Below are 16,633 nucleotides of genomic sequence, written 5' to 3'. Positions count from 1 at the left end.
TATATATATATATATATATGCATGCCATAATTTTAAGAGGATATTTTTGGAAAATATAGATTCCCAAGTTCCATTATCAGAGATTGTGATTAAGTAAATCTGAGGTAGGGCCAGAAATATATATTTAATATGCCTCCAATGACCCCTTTCTTACAGATTCTGCTTTAGGTTTTAAGCTTGATAAGGGAAAGGGTTGTCTCTATCTTCTTCACCATTTTATCCCCAGCATAGCACCTAGCATTTCATAGATACTTGTTGAGTGGATAATGTTTTTGTTTGAACCTGTTCCATTATATACGTTTTTCCTTCGTGGAAGTCTGATGCTTACTTAGAACCAGCATTTTATATGTAATCTGCTTCATAAATTTGTAAATGCTTCAATGATTTTTTTTGGGGGGGGAAGATAGTAAATGCCCTAATAACAGTAACACCTTATGTTTCAGTTGCAATTTGTAAATAAGTTTATCTTATATTTTCCTATTAGGTCCTCACAGCAACCGTTTTAAGGAAACATATTATTCCATTTTGCAGATAAGAACATTGTGTTTCAGAGGCAATTAGAGATTTCCAGTTGTAACACCAATAACAAGTGACAGACAAGAACAGAACACAGTTCTTTTAGGATAGGGCCATGGGGAAAATTTGGCAAAGAATACTTTTAAGTTATGCATATCTATGAACGTATAAAAATCAGAAACATGTATTTTAGGTGGTTTATTAATAGGATCAGATTTTGCATCTTAATATTTAAATGAATGTTTTAAATTTAAAATGTTTTTGAAAAAAGTTTTGCCTAAATTAAACAAATTTATTTAATGTGTTTTTCTAGTTTTCCAATATCCTTAGAGGTTTGAGCAGCTCCTACTTTCTTAAATTTTATTTTTATTGATATCTCCTTATTTTTAAAACAAACATCAAATGACAAAATGTGAGAAAAAAATCATTTTCATTGCCCTGTACACTGTAAAAGTTATAAGCCTTAAAAAATGCATAGTTAAATGCAACTGATGCTGTAGGCTAATAGTAGAATCTTCTAATTAAGATGGTAAAATTTTTTGAAAACTCTCAAGTTACACTTCATTATTCCTTTGGATTTTGTGGGTCCATTAGAGAATTATTTTTCCCCAATAAATATACTTAATAACAATGTCATTTTCTAAACACTATCCCATTGTGTACAAAATTTAAGTTGGAATATAACTTAAAGTTGATCTATAAAGTATCCCATATTTTAGTGAAGAAAATAATGTAGGGAGTATATATATATATATATATATATATATATGACAGTTTGATTGTCATTAAATCTTATTCCAGAGAATAGTGAAATATATTTCTTTTCTTTTTTTAAAGATTTTATTGGGGAATTGGGGGAGGGGAACAGTGTTGGGGAATCGGGTAAGGGGAACAGACAAGTTGCTGTCCTTTGGTTCTTCAGTCTAGTTGTGGAGGACGTCACTTCATTGGCCCATGTTGGTATTATCATTGTGCTCTTCCCGGGTGAGGCAAATCGGTTGCTGGCCACTGGACAGCCGCTCACGGCAGCTCTTGGCAGCTCACACCAGCTGCCAGCCACTCACAATAGCTTATGGCAGCCTACTGCAGCTTCATTGCAGCCTATGCCGTCACCAGGCATTCATGGCAGCCCAGCTCCAGGTCGAGCTGTTGTTCACCATCTTAGCTGTAGAGAGCACAGCATCACTGGGCCTCATGTGGGATCCGAACCAGGGTCCTGCTCCTCAGAGCTGGCGTCCCAAGCCAGCTCTTAACCAACGTGCCTCTCAGCTGGCCGTGAAATATATTTCTAAGATTCCAACATGAACATTTTATGGAGGACTCAGATATCTTTTCTATCCACTTCTGAATGTAGCCACATTACTTATAAAAAATTTTTGTATAATTCCCAAAACTCAAGGATATTAACACCTAATGTTGTTGGAATATGTTTAAACATAGGCTTCAAAGAAAACATAAAAGCTGCATATGAAAGAGGAAAAATTCCTCCCAAATTGTACCCAAGTATGGCCTTCTCAGCATCTTAATCATACATAAGATAGAATGAGATCTTATTTCACTAATAATTTGCCTCCTTTTTATGGTTCATTCTACCCAAAAATATGCTAAAGTCTGATTCCAAATATATATTTTCATGTCTTTCTTCTCCTGCCATCATTAAACTCATTGAAAAAGCAATTTGGCTCACTGACTACAACTACTTGTTGGCATTTCTTCATTATCCTTCCATAATTTGGATTCCAGCCCTGCCAGATTGCTGAATTGACTCACATTCAAATTAATCTTATGTTATAGTATTTTATGGACACTTTGCAGTCTTTACAGTGAAGCTCACAGTCAAATTTTTCTACTTCTTTGCCCCTCTTAGAGCCTTGAGAACTGTTTTTTGATTAAAACCTAATTGCTTTTAGAAGACCTGAACAGAGACTTTTCCCAAGAACACATACAAATGGCCAACAGATATATGAAAAGATGTTGAATTTCACTAGCTATACTGAAATGCAAATCGAAACCACAATGAGATACCACCTCATGCCTGTTAGAATTATCTATTATCTATTATCAATAAAACAAGAAATAACAAGTGTTGGAGAGGATGTAGAGAAAAAGGGACCCTCATAAACTGCTGGTGGGAATGTAAGTTGGTACAGCCATTATAAAAAAAAATAGTATGGATGTTCCTCAAAAAATTAAGAAGAGAATTATCATATGACCCAGCAACTCTTCTTCTGGGTATCTACCCCCTCCCCCTCCAAATTGAAAACATTTATTCATAAATGTATATGTACCCTTATGTTGATTGCAGTAGCAAAGACATGGAAAAAAACCTATGTACCTTTCAATGGATGACTGCATAAAACATATGCGATACATATATACAATGGAATATTTCTCAGCCATAAGAAAAGATGAAATACTGTCATTTGAGAGAACATGGATGGATCTTGAGAATATTAGGCTAAGCAAAAGAAGTTAGATGAGAGAGGATAAGAATAAGGATATGATTTCACTCATATATGGGATATAAAACAGAAAACAACAAAAACAAACAAACAAACAAATTGATAGATGCAGCTGACATTATGGTGGTTACCAGAGGGGAAGGGGCATTGGGGGATGATGAAGAGGTTAAAAGGGGTCAAATATATAGTGATGGAATGAGATAGACCTCTGGGTGGTGAGCAAACACTGCAATATGCAGATAATGTATTATAGAATTGTACACTTGAAACTCATATAATGTTATTAACCAATGTCATCCCAATAACTAATTTTAAATTAAAAAAAACTTAATTGCTTTTATTTTGAAAATCATTTTGAAGAATAATCCATAAATTACCAAGCATTTAAATCATTCGCACTAGTTACTAAGCAATGCAAAGTATCCATACTTAAAATAAATGCATTAACATAGTCCTGATTTAAAGAACAGGATGGTCCCCGATGATTTCTCTGTGAATTCTTTGAATTGGAAGGGTTAATATCAAGTTGGCATAGCTTTGTGATAGATCAGCACTCCACAAAAATATTTTGGCAACTTGCTCAACTATATTTCTTTGTTATATTCATATAGTATATATCCTTATTCTGAAAAACCTGTTTTTGATTGACTGTGGAGGAGGGTACAAGGTCTTGTTTAAAAATATTTACAGAACAACCATCAGACATTTTTCCAGTCTTTGTATGCATTGGAAAAGGTTGGTCAATAAATACATGCTTACTGTGAGAAAATGTAATTTAAAACAATAAATGGTACAGAGACTAATACCTACTATCCACAAATCACCCAACCCTTGAAGAATGCTCTCTCATCTACTTTTCTATGTCCTTGGCATTTGCATATAAATTTATTCTGCTTTATAATCATTCTAGGATACAGAGCAAACTTCAATAAGAAATTTATGACTCAGTCCTATCCTGGGGAATTCATTTGCTGCCCCCAGAGGCTCTCCCTGTCAGTGTTCAGTTTATTATAGAGTCTTGAACTTTTCAGGGTGCCTGGCCCAAAGCACATGGCATTGTGCCTCTTGAAGGTGAAATTGGAGAGTTGAGGGGTAATCTGCAGTTCAGGTACAGTCGAACAACAGCAACATTCACCAAAAATCACCACATTTTAATTTGTTTATAAATGGAGTTATACTTATTCTGAATCTGATTTTCTTGTTAATCATATCAAGGAAATAATAATTAAAAGAAAACAAATCATAAATCACAACATGTTCTATTTTCCAAAATAATATGAAGATTTTTTCCTCCATTGTTTATACTCATTTAAGTTACTCCTTTCTAACTTACTTTATGTCATAACTTGCCAATTCATTAAGCTTCCCTGAATTTATGGCCATCTGTTCTATTTTTGCTCAAGCAGAAGAATGCAAAAATGCACTAAACTACATGGTGATTCATTTCGCACCTTAATACTGGCAGTTTCGCAATTAAAATGAAATTGTTATTTTGGTAGGTTGAATGGTGGTCAATGGAGCATTATTGCATCTTCTGTTGAGTCCAGAAGATCTGAAATTAACCTTACTGGAGCTATCTGATTTGGTCAACCATTGAGTGTTGTTTGAGGAAGTTAAGGGCATAAACTTTTTCTTTCATTAAGTAGAAAGGAAAGAGAAAAACAGAAAATAAAAGAAGGCAATGAAAAGAGGAAATGTAGGGAACTGAATTTTTTATCACAGTCTGCATAGGAATATCTGGATTCCAAAATTAGGGTCAACAGGTGCCTTGTTCCAAATAAAATGTGAAGATATTGAGAGAAGCAACACAGTTACCCTTAATAATAGTCTCTGCCTAAAGGTTTGTATAAAGGGAACCAGGCAAAATGTATAAGTCCTTTGGGCTCCTGAGACACAAAGAAGAAGTCTAGGACCATGAAACACCAACATTACACCCCACAATATTGAGTGAGGCAACCCCTGAAGTTAATTAGTAACAAAAGTAATGACGGATCCATCAGAGACCCTTGCCTGGAGAAGGAAATATCAGACCATCAGGTGTGGAGTTCCTTAATTTAACAAATCAAAGCTATTTGTAACCTAATTGGAAAGAATCATAAAGAGGAAACATACAGATTTAACTGGTTTCTTTCTTTTCAACTGTCTGTTCCTTGCCCTATGAATCTGAAATATATCTAGGTTGTCAGACTGAAGTAGAATTCATACAGCTGGAAAGCTTTCTGCTATGTGATATTCCCCAAGCTGCATTTTATCTTTAGTTCATTCTCTTATTTCTCACCTTCTGCATCAACTTTTTAATCTTTGTTTGTCTCTCTATTCTCTGTAAGATGGTTCATCTGTTGTCAGGGCTTCAACTACGCAGACAGATCCATCTGTAGCCTTCCTTATTCATCAAAATAGCAATTTCAGGTTTTTGAGTTTCTACTGGACATTTTCATGCGGAATGCAAAAACGAACTAATAGTTCATTTGGTCTTTCCTACCCTAATCATTTTATTAGTCCTGTATTTATTTGTTTGTTTGTTCATTCTGGAATATGCCAATTCTGCTAAGAGCACAATCCTAGTCTCCCATTTTCAACATTGTTGAGTCATTTAAAACTTTTTATCTTAATGCCCAGTTACTCAATTTAAATGTTGTCATCATGATCATTCCTGCCCTGGAAAATTCCTTTTAATGGTTATTTTTTCCTTTTCATGTTTTCTCTACTACTATCTAAATTCCTTATTATGTCATTCATAGATTCACCCACCTAATTACCAAAACTTCCATGCCCACTCTTTTTCTTTCTGCTATCAGAAAAATATGTCCTAGAACACTCTTTGTCCAGTGAATTCACTAAGTAAAAACTATAAGTGCTTCTTTATGACTCACAGCATAAGACTCAGGCTCCTTATTCTGTCAAAGTTCTAGATGAATGTTATTCAAACAACCCCCTAGCATCCCACATAGTCAGTCAAACCTTGTTTTGAGTCTTCCATAGTTTGAATACCTTTACAGGCAGGTGGGTGTATTAGCACTGCTGCTAGAACAAATTACCACGTAGGTAGTGGATTAAAATGACTGAAGTGCGTTATTTTATAGTTTGGAGACCAGAAATACAAAATGAATTTAAGACCGCCAAAAGCAAGTTGTCAGCAGGGCCATTCTCCCTTCTCAGGTTGTCAAGGAGAATCGATCTCCTTGACTCCCCAGCTTCTAGAGCTGCTTCCCTTACATTCCTCCATCTTCAAGGCCAGCAGTACAATGTTGGGACTAAAAAATAATAATAATACTTTCCCTCACACCTTGCATGTTCTTCTAACTAGGCTAATAGTCAAATTTACAGAGACAGGGTAACAGGAGAAAAACCAAATTTTAATATGTGCACATGGGGAATTCACGTAAGCATGAAAATTCCAAAGATAGTGAGGCGACATTGGGTATACATGACATTTTGGACAAAGGAGAAAAGAGGGGAACAAGATATTAGATTTCAAAAGTGAGACTGGGCAATTTACAGGTAGTTGAGGAAGAGTGGAACACACGTATCAGGCAAATTCTTGCTGCAGTGGGACACAGAGGGTGATCTAGCTACCAGGTCCCAGCTTCGTGCCTATCTACCATACTTAATTTAAATAAAGCTAAGGCGAATACCCTTAAATTTCCTTCTAGGAGTAGGCCTTTTCCTTTGAATTTCTTAGGCAGGAAGAGAGGAGGATCAAAGTTTCTTTCTGAGTCTTTTGTTTCTTAATAACCATTTTAAACTCAACCCCAAAAGGCACAGTTTTTGAGGTGGAAAACTTTGGTTGCATTTAACAACATCTCCAAATTTCTCTCTTCTGCATCTTTACTTTGCCTTTCCCTCTCTGGTGTCTCGTTGTGCTTTCTCCTTGCAAGACACTTGTGATTGCATTTAGGGCCCACCCAAATAACCTAGAAAATCTTCCCATCTTAATTACATTGGCAAAGTCCCCTATAGGGTAACGTTAACCGATTCTGGGAATGAGGACTTGGGTATATTTAGAGGCCATTTAGAGGTATATTTAGATATTTAGCCTATCACCGTAGGTCTCTACACTGTTTTCAAGTCAAATTTTGTGTCTTGTACAGGTTCCTCTACCCCACCCTTATCCAAATCTTGGACTGCCTTCCTCCCTATCAATTGGCAATATGACTCATTTCTTTGGACACAAATTATATAACATTTTATTTCACAAACGTTAGATAGTGCCTACACTGTCCAAATGAATTCATTAGGCACTGTATGGGGTATAAATATGTGGTCCTATCCTCCCCACACAAAAATTTACTGAACAAAAGAAACATGCACTGAATGAATACCAGAGGGAAATATTATTTATAGTCATCATCTCCATTTACTCACTTTCATTGTTTTTTCTTCAGCTCTCTCTAATCAGGATTTTGTCTGTAACTCTCAACCATCGCCGCTGTTACCAAGGACCACAATGACATCTATGTCAGTCTAAGTCCATATGGTCACTTCTATGTTTTTCTTTTACTTGATTTTATTCAATAGCCCTCAAGAATGTTCCCTTTCTCTCTGGAAGGTATTAGTATTAGAGAATTCTCCAGAGAAACAAAACCATGACCAAATTGGGTTTATATATAGATGTTCATTTTTATAAATATTGGTGCTATAGAGATACATACATTTATACATATAAATATATTTAAATAAGCATATGTATTTCTATAGCACCAATATCTATAAATAAAATCAATATCTATATATAAACCAAAATTACCAAACTTGATTGCATATGTATATCAATATATATCAGATATATATAGATATATATATATTAAATATATACATATATGTACATATTTGTGTATATGCAATCAGGTTTGGTAATACATTTTTGTAGGAATTTTTTGAGGCATTGTAATATTATTCTTTTATTTTAAAAATCTGTTGTACATGTAATTGTTTTGGGTTCCAAACCCAATTCCAATGTGTGGAGCAGGGTAATTTCTCCCACACCAACAAGCAATTCTCTGAAATGAGCTGGTTATTCTACAATTCAACTCATTTCTGACACTACTGGAAATAGCATCAGATTCCACAGGTTAAGGAATCAGTTGTACAAGACATCCCACCCACCCCACCAGTACACAACATACAAGCTCTCTTCCTATGCCAATTGCTGGCCCAAATTATCACTATGGCTTCTGACCTACTGGCCACACACTGGAAGTTCCAATGACAACACCCCCACCCAATACCCTCAGGACTAAAGACACCAGTTGTAAGTCCAGGTTGCTACCTATACTTCTGACTGGCTATAAACCAGAGGTTCCCAAAACTACCTCCTCCAGCTTGATTAATTTGCAAGAGCAGCTCACAGAACTCAGAGTAACATTTTACTTACTAGATTACTAGATTATTATGAAAGGGTGTCACTCAGGAATAGCCAGATGGAAGAGAGCTTCCATGCTCTCTCCTATTGCATCATTCTCCCCAAATCTCCACATATTCACCACCCCAGAATCTCTCCAATCCCCATCCTTTGGGTTTTTATGGAGGCTTCATTACATAGGCATGGTTGATTAAATTATTGCCTGTTGGCAACTGATTCAACCTCCAGCCCGTTCTTGACACTCCCAACTCTTCTTTTAAGGACCCTTGTGATTACATTGGGCACAGCCTGATCATGCAAGATTATCTGCCTATCTCAGTATACTTAACTTAATCACATCTGTAAAGATTCTTGCGCCATGTAAATTAAAATATTCACAGGTTCTGGGGATTAAAACCTAAATATCTTTGGGCCGGCTGAGTGGTGCAATGGTTAAGAGCTGGCTTGGGATGCCAGAGGGCCCCAGTTCGGATCCCACATATGAGGGCCAGTGACGCTGCCCTCTACGGCTAAGATGCTGAACAACAGCTCGACCTGGAGCTGGGCTGCCTTGAGTCGCCAGTGATAGCATAGGCTGCAGCCCCTGCTGCAGTGGGTTGCCATGGGCTACTGTGGGTAGTCAGCAGCCAGCGTGAGCGGCCAGCAGCCGCAGTGAGCAGCCAGCAGCCTCAGTGAGCGGCCATCCAGAAGCCGGCGACTGATCTGCGTCGCCCGGGAAGAGAGCAGTGATGGTGCTGATGGTGCCAGCTTTTGGGCCAGTGAAGCGACGTCCTCCACAACTAGACTGAAGAACAAAAGGATAGTAACTTGTCTGTTCCCCTTCCCCCAATTCCCCAGCACTGTTCCCATCCCAATTCCCCAATAAAAATCTTTAAAAAAAACAAAAACAAACAAACAAAAAAAAAAACTAAACATCTTTGAAGTGGCTATTATTATGTCTACCACACTATATGTAACTGATATTGTTTTAAAAAATCAATTTGACAATCTTCATCTTTAACTGGTGAGTTTTTTTTTCCCCATTTACATTTAGTGAACCTACTGAAGATTTAGGTCTTGTATCTTGTATTACCTTACATTTGACTTATTCTCATTCTGCTTCTCCTATTTCTTCTCTTGGTTTTTAAATTTTTATTTTCTTATTCTATATGTTATGTATTGTATTAGGATTTCTGATTTTTTAATTTAAATTCAATGATTACCCCGAGATTTTACTGTGCGTATTTAACTTCCACCATTGTAATTTTTATTTCTTGAAATTTCATTCTACAAAAATGTATCTGTTAAACTTGGTACACTCATATTTGCAATTGCGTCTTTTATTTCTTCATTCTTTTTATATAAATGGGTGTGTCTTGCTTTTATTGATACTTGTAGTGCTTTCTTATCTATTAAGTCATCTTGGTAAGTCATTTTTTTCTTAGCTGTGGTAGTGCTGTGGGCCCAATTTGGAGGATATTTTTCTCTAGAAAGTAGATGTTTCTGTTTTTGTTCTTCTTCAGAAATGGAAGCATGGTTGGATCACTTCAGGCTTCCCAAAGGTTGCTTGTTTTTTTTCTGTGTTTTTTTTTTATTTCTTTTTTTTTTATTTAGAATGAAAGATAAAATACAATGACTCAATAATATCAAAATAATTAAATAAGATGACAGAAATACATTTTATTTAATTTCAATACATTTACATTTTCTTTTTGGACTTATCAATTTTCATTTCTTCAATGTGTTTCAACCAGTCACAGCTTTCATCTTTTGGATGCTCATATTTTTAAAACATTGGCCAGTAAGAACTTCTTTTTAGGACTCCTGTGTCGACTTGAAATTTTGCTATCAATCAGTGAAAGCTTACTTTCTTTTGGGCACACTAAGATATCCCAGACCTATTTTGTATTTTCTTTAACCCACAGAGGAACTGTCCATTGCTCAAATACATCTTGTATCCTTTTATTTGGGAAAGGTATTAGAAATCGTAACCAAGGACCTGGGATTGCATGTTGCTGGGGTACCAGTGCTTCTAGATCATTTCAGTATACAGAGGTATAAAATAAACATTTGTTAGACTTTTTAAGTTTTTATTTTATTTTTTTATTTTTTTAGCTGAGGCATCCTGCCACCTGTTGGCAGCTCAGCGGCAGCTCAGCTTGGGCCGGGAATCGAACTGGTGACCCTGTTGCTCAAGAGCTCGCACTCTTGAGTGAGTTCTTAACCAACTGAGGAATTTTTAAAATTTTAATACAGTGCTGATCAGCATGTCTGGTTCATTTCAGCTCCTTCACTGCCAAACCTGGGGGCAGGGATTGCTTCAGGTTTTCTGCCTTTTCTTTGTCTGTGATGACCAAGGTGTGAAGGTACGTGCTGTATCGAACTTAAATTTCACATTACCCTTATTTTTCTTGATCTGGACAAATTTGGCCTCCTTTTCTCCAGGCTGTGGGCAGGAAGGCCTTGATTTCCTCAATTTTGCCAGGTGTGGCTAATGGGTGGGGGGAGGAGGAGAGACATTTGGTTTTCTTTAAATGTGTGCTTCATATTGATATTTCCACTTAGTTTTAACACTATGTGTTAATTCAATTTTCTTTAGGTGATCCTATAATTGTCCTACTTTTCACTTGTAGTGAAAATTTTTCTGACAAAATAAACATACTTAAATATGCTTTGTATATGAATCCAAAAATAATAATAAAGTGGATGTTATTATTAAAAATGAAACTACTGAATTAAGTGTAAGGTTTCCTATATAGATCTTTCTGCTTCTACTATGAATTCTAACAGGGATATGTGTACAGTTTACTTTGCTTTAGAGCCATTCATAACTCACCCTACATGCTACAGAAGTATTTACTTGATGTATGATTTGGTGTTTACTTCAAATTCACGATGTTATCATTCTGACAAATGGCAGCTCCATATTCTTTGAAAGTGTCATTTTTAGGTGTTGATATTTAGCTTCTGGCAGAGACAGGTGGAAATTAGCCCTATTGGTCTACTTTATGAGATGTGTGTGCATGAGGCAGGGAATCAGCAATTTAATGTCCAAAGCCTTGTGTACCGCTTCATTTTGCCACCATCTGGTCTATCTCCCACGGTAAAATGCATGGTTATATGCTTAAGATTCATATGTATGACTTCAGGCTGGGCAGAACAATTCAGTCTTCTATGTTCAGTTTCAAACAATATTACAATCTACATGTCTTTATGTTCAATTAAATTTTAACTTTACAAAATCCTGTTCTGGTATATTATTTTATTTATCTTTCTCACTTTAATAAGCTTAACATCACTTTCTTTTTTTAAAACATAATATTCCCTTACAACCTTAATATATTTTGCTGTGCACTGTTATGTCAAGGCTTGCAAATGTATACGTGCCATTCCCAGTTAGTATTATCACTTAGTGCTATAAAGTTCTTTATTTTGTTCCAGGGGGATTTTGAGGAAGACACCTAGTATCTTGGAATGTTGTATTATCGCTAAGTTAGTATACATACAAAAATATTTTTTAAAAATTTGAGATCCTCTCACATCTCAAAATTCTGAATACATAAAACTGGAATCCTTTTGAATTAAAGAAAGTCTAATGAAGAATTCCAATGTATCTACAGTTGACCCTAAATAATGTAGAACTTAGGGCTGCTGACCCCCATACAGTCAAAAGTCCACATATAAATTGTGACTCCACCAAAACATGTTGCCCTTCAATATCCATGGGGGATTGGTTCCAGCACCCCCCACAGATACCAAAATCTCAGATGCTCAAGTTTCTCATATAAGATGGTGTATAACAACATATACAGTTGGCCATCCCATCTATGGATTGAACTCAATATTTATTGGAAAAAATATCTCTAAGTGGACCTGCACAGTTCAAATCCGTGTTGTTCGACAGTCAAATGTCTTGTAAGGGAGACCACTTCATGGGCGGTCTAGAGGCCTGACCACTGCACTATACATCTGAAGCTGCCGTTGAATAATATTATATGTCAACTATAATTTAATGCATATATAGTCATGGGATGTGGAGTATAGTGTGGGAAATGAAGTCAAAGGAATTGTAATAGATATGTATGATATCAGGGGTGAGGGGAGGGGGGTTGTCACTTTGTGAGGGGTGAAACGGACAGCTATTGCATTGTTTTGTACACCTGAAGCTAATAAAAAAATAAAATAAAAAATAACATTTTTAGGAAGCAACCTGACAATCCCCAGTATGTTGAAGATGTGCGTATCTTACTAACCTAACAATTTTACTCCAAATATTTACTATGAAAACATTAACCACATGCACAAAAAGACATAAAAACTGCGGGAAAAATTTTAAAGTCTTTGCAATGGGCAAAGGACTGTCCTTTCAATGGAATGTTGGGTATTGGCTAGAGCACACTGGGGTTATATATTTCTAGAGAAATGTTTGCTTTTGTCTTTTACAAGTGTATTTTATAACTTTGGAAACTGTAGGAAAATGCTATTAGTGTAACTTATTTTTTTATCATTAAATTTTTTTTTTAATTGTGGTTAAAAAAAGAGTCAACTGTATTACTAAATTACCATATGAATTTAAATTCTCAAAGTCAATTATAATATTAGAAAAACAGAAACAGAATTTATCAAGGGCAAAGTAAAGCACTGTCACAAAAATGTGTAAGAGTTACACCTTGAAACTTTCCTAGATATTTCAAGTATATTATTTCTATAGAATCTAAAATCTAAAATATAAAATTTTCTATTTCTATAGAATATAAAAAATTTATATTTATATTACCTCATTCATTAAAATATCAATAGGAAACACTAGATTTTATAATTGTTACACACTTTAATAACTATACATTTTTTCAAATACTAGGTTCTATTTTATATTTCCAAAAAAATTTACCTATTAATTTTAGTGTACAAATCAAAATAACTCAGAAAGCAATGATGCCATGCTACCAACTGACAATTTTGTGTCCTATAGTAACTGCATTTATCAGTACAAAATAAAACTATAGAATTATTTTAAAAATTAATGTTAAGCTGCACATTTCTGTTTCATTTTATGACACTTTACTTTTTTTAAAGATTTTACAAAATTTTCCTCTTTCCTTTTTTTTTTAATTTTTTTATTTTACAGTTTAGGGAAAAAAAATTGACAAACATTGCAATCACTAAATAATTTTTCAAGACATCTAGCCTTAGGCAACTAAAACTCTTATTTCCTACCTATGTTCTATCATGAATACAAATGTTGAATTTCTTTATGAGCTTTACACTGTCTAAAAAAATAATTATTGCTTTTCAAGTAGGTAATTCTCAGGATTTTAAGTTACATATAAATATGTTCACAGAGACATTCTGTCTTTTTAGCTGGAAATATACACTGCAGCAAATTACTCAAGCACATGATTTTTACCTTTTTACAATAAAATCAGAATTTACAATCAAGTATTTTGTTTTTGCTTGTTTGCAGGTCCCATTCCAAATAATAATTTTTGAGATTCTAAGATACATGAATACATTTCAAGATTCAATAAGCTTATAGAATGTGGTTTTATAAATATTAGAACCCAGAGCTCCTTTTCAAGGGAATAGATCTTTTATCTCCAAAACAAAGATTATCTAACATGTAAAAAACTGAGATGCTTATTCATATACATATTGAAATTTCAGTGTCCACTCAATGTCTCTTGCTAGGCTGGGGTTCCGAATATAAAGTATGTGTCCTCTGCCTTCTTGTTTTTTGCAGTCTAGGCTTACTCTGGATGCAGAATTAATCCATTTTGACCCATTTCCAATTACTTGAATATTTTATTATTAAGAGCTCTCCTGGGTGTTCTGTGTCCTTTATTTTTAGAGATGGCCTATCACGGAGTTCAAGGCCTTTGGTGATGATGTCTCAAATGGTAAATCTTATTCTAGGGCAATCTTTGAGGTTCTTGGCACTCCTAGAAGCAGGAATTCTAGAAGCATTGTGGAAACATGATACAAATGTGGACTTAGATAACTCCAGGAGCAGAGCAAGAGGAGAAACTTGTGCATCTAAAAGATTATTGTCTCCTGATAAGAACAGAGTTGAACACATAACTTCAGAAGCTTATGCTCAGATACAGCAGTGATGAATGAATAATCTGGAGGGTTTCTTGAACATACATAAAAATGTCACTCCATTAGTTTTATTTCAACACCTTTTATGTGGTTTTGTAATGTCTTCTGAGTATTTGAGTGGTAACGTTCATTTTCCCACACATACCATCAAGTCAATAAGTTAGAATGAGTATCTTCCAGGTTTCAGGGTTTCTTAGATGTTTCAGAATATTATGGTCCCTGGAACCATCAAGAAGAAACAATAATGTTGAATCATCACTGTTGTATCAATACAAAACTTTAGATTCAGAACCATAACAGTCTACTAATTTCTGAATAGAAGTAGAATGTTCCTTTTGTTCCTGGAACAGAAAAATACTATGGTAGACTGATCTTAACATGAGACAAAAACAAGGCACCTGATACTTTCATGGTCTTACAGGAAAGATTAAAAGGTGTAACGGTATGAGAGAAGCTAAATAAAGGTTCAGTGATGGTTCCCAACTAAAACAACGAAGTCTTTTGAACTGAAACTGTTTGGGGCCATGGCCCACAATGCCAGGTCCCAGACTGTGGAGGGCAGGCAGGGAAGAGGAATCTAAAGATAAATATCAATAATTTACCCACATCTGGTCTTCACCTTGCTGACGCATCCCACCATTTTTGAGTTCCATGCCAAGTTAATACTAAATTGTTACTAAATGCTAGATTGTGGTAGAAAACAAAACCATAGATTTAGAATTTAAAATGAGACTTTGTCATTAATTATTTTTGAAAACATAATGCAGAGAGAAAAACAAATTTGGCTATATTATCTATTGCTGCATAGCAATATTACCGCAAACTTAGCAACTTAAACAATACAGATTTATGATCTCACAATTTCTTTGGGCACAGTTCAGCTGAGTCCTCTGCTGTAGGGTCCCTTAAAGCAACAATCAATGGGTCAGCTGGGCTGCTGGTACCAATCATTGTGCTAGGTACCAGAGACACAAATATAAAAAAGCTGAACACAACCCATTCCTCCGTGGATTTTATAATATAATGGGAAAGTTTCCCTCATGGATAGATGATGTCAATACAGTATGTTATTTAGGATATAGAATAACTAGGATTTGGTGATTGGATGTGTGGGGTGAGTTAAGGGGATCCATTACAAAGGACACCTAGGTTTTCACTGCGGCTTGTGTACCTACATTGGTGTTGAACACACAGGCATAAGAACTGTCAACAATTTGCGCATAAATATGCATTCCTAGGAAAAGATAATTATGTTTATATCCATATAGTCTGTTTTCTATTACAGATTTACATATAAATAAATAGGTACCGGCATTGTAAATATCTCTACTACAGAAAGATGTTTCCTCTTGCTTATCCTTAATTAGCAATGTCATTCCCCAGACATGGCTGATTGAAAAAGAGTAGCTAGCCAACCCCAGAGGAACCACTCCATAAACTAATCTGAATTAATCAGATTCCCTTCTGAGAATTTGAAGTAAGATATGCAGAAACCTAATAAGTTGCTAGCTGAGGTAATGGCAGATCGTTAGAGTAAAGGTCCATGAACTCCTACAGTGGAGTTCCCTGGAGTCTTGTGTTTTCCAGCCTTGATGAAATCTAGTTCTGTTTTTCTTTATATTTTTAAAATATGTAATTTTTACAATAAATCTCTTTATCTTGGACTAAGCTAAGTAGGTTTTCTTCAAACCATTTTCCTGCTTAAAATATTTTAAAGACTATCAATGTCTATTAAAAAATCAAGAAACAGATCTTAGATTCCAGTATTATGGGATAAGATGTTTCTACCTGAATTTAAAAATAGAAAAACCACTTAGATTAAAGAGCCATATTGGCTATATCTGATTCCTTCTTTTATGGATCTTTTGTTTATTACTTCATGCATATCCCAGTATTTTCACTAACAATGTAAATTAGTATGTATTTGTTGTAAACTTGTAGGTCATATTGCAGAACACTAAAGGAAGAGTTCTAAGGTGCTTTTGTAGCCCCAGATCACCTAGAATAGGGCTTTAAACAATATTTGTTAGTTTTTATATTTTTTTGTTATTACTTTCATAGAGAAAAAAAATATATTTCCCATTAAATGTGGAAGAAATCAAGTCTTCTCCCAGAACATAATGCAAGCACCATCATTATAATATCACTCAAGAAAGTGTGTGATTGGCTTATGAACAATAATTTCAAATTATTACAAAGGACACTGACAAGGCCA

General features: G+C 35.1%; 1 pseudogene; it reads right to left on the bottom strand.

Annotated features, from left to right (window-relative positions):
• Positions 1 to 10,595: 10,595 nt before the first annotated feature.
• Positions 10,596 to 15,050, bottom strand: LOC109390299 (60S ribosomal protein L38-like; annotated as a pseudogene).
• Between the last annotated feature and the right edge of the window lie 1,583 nt (positions 15,051 to 16,633).

This window comes from Hipposideros armiger, unplaced genomic scaffold (genome assembly GCF_001890085.2).
Source record: "Hipposideros armiger isolate ML-2016 unplaced genomic scaffold, ASM189008v1 scaffold_263, whole genome shotgun sequence".
Lineage (NCBI taxonomy): Eukaryota > Metazoa > Chordata > Mammalia > Chiroptera > Hipposideridae > Hipposideros > Hipposideros armiger.
Note: the sequence above shows the minus strand (reverse complement) of the source record. Positions and strands in the feature narration are given on the sequence as shown.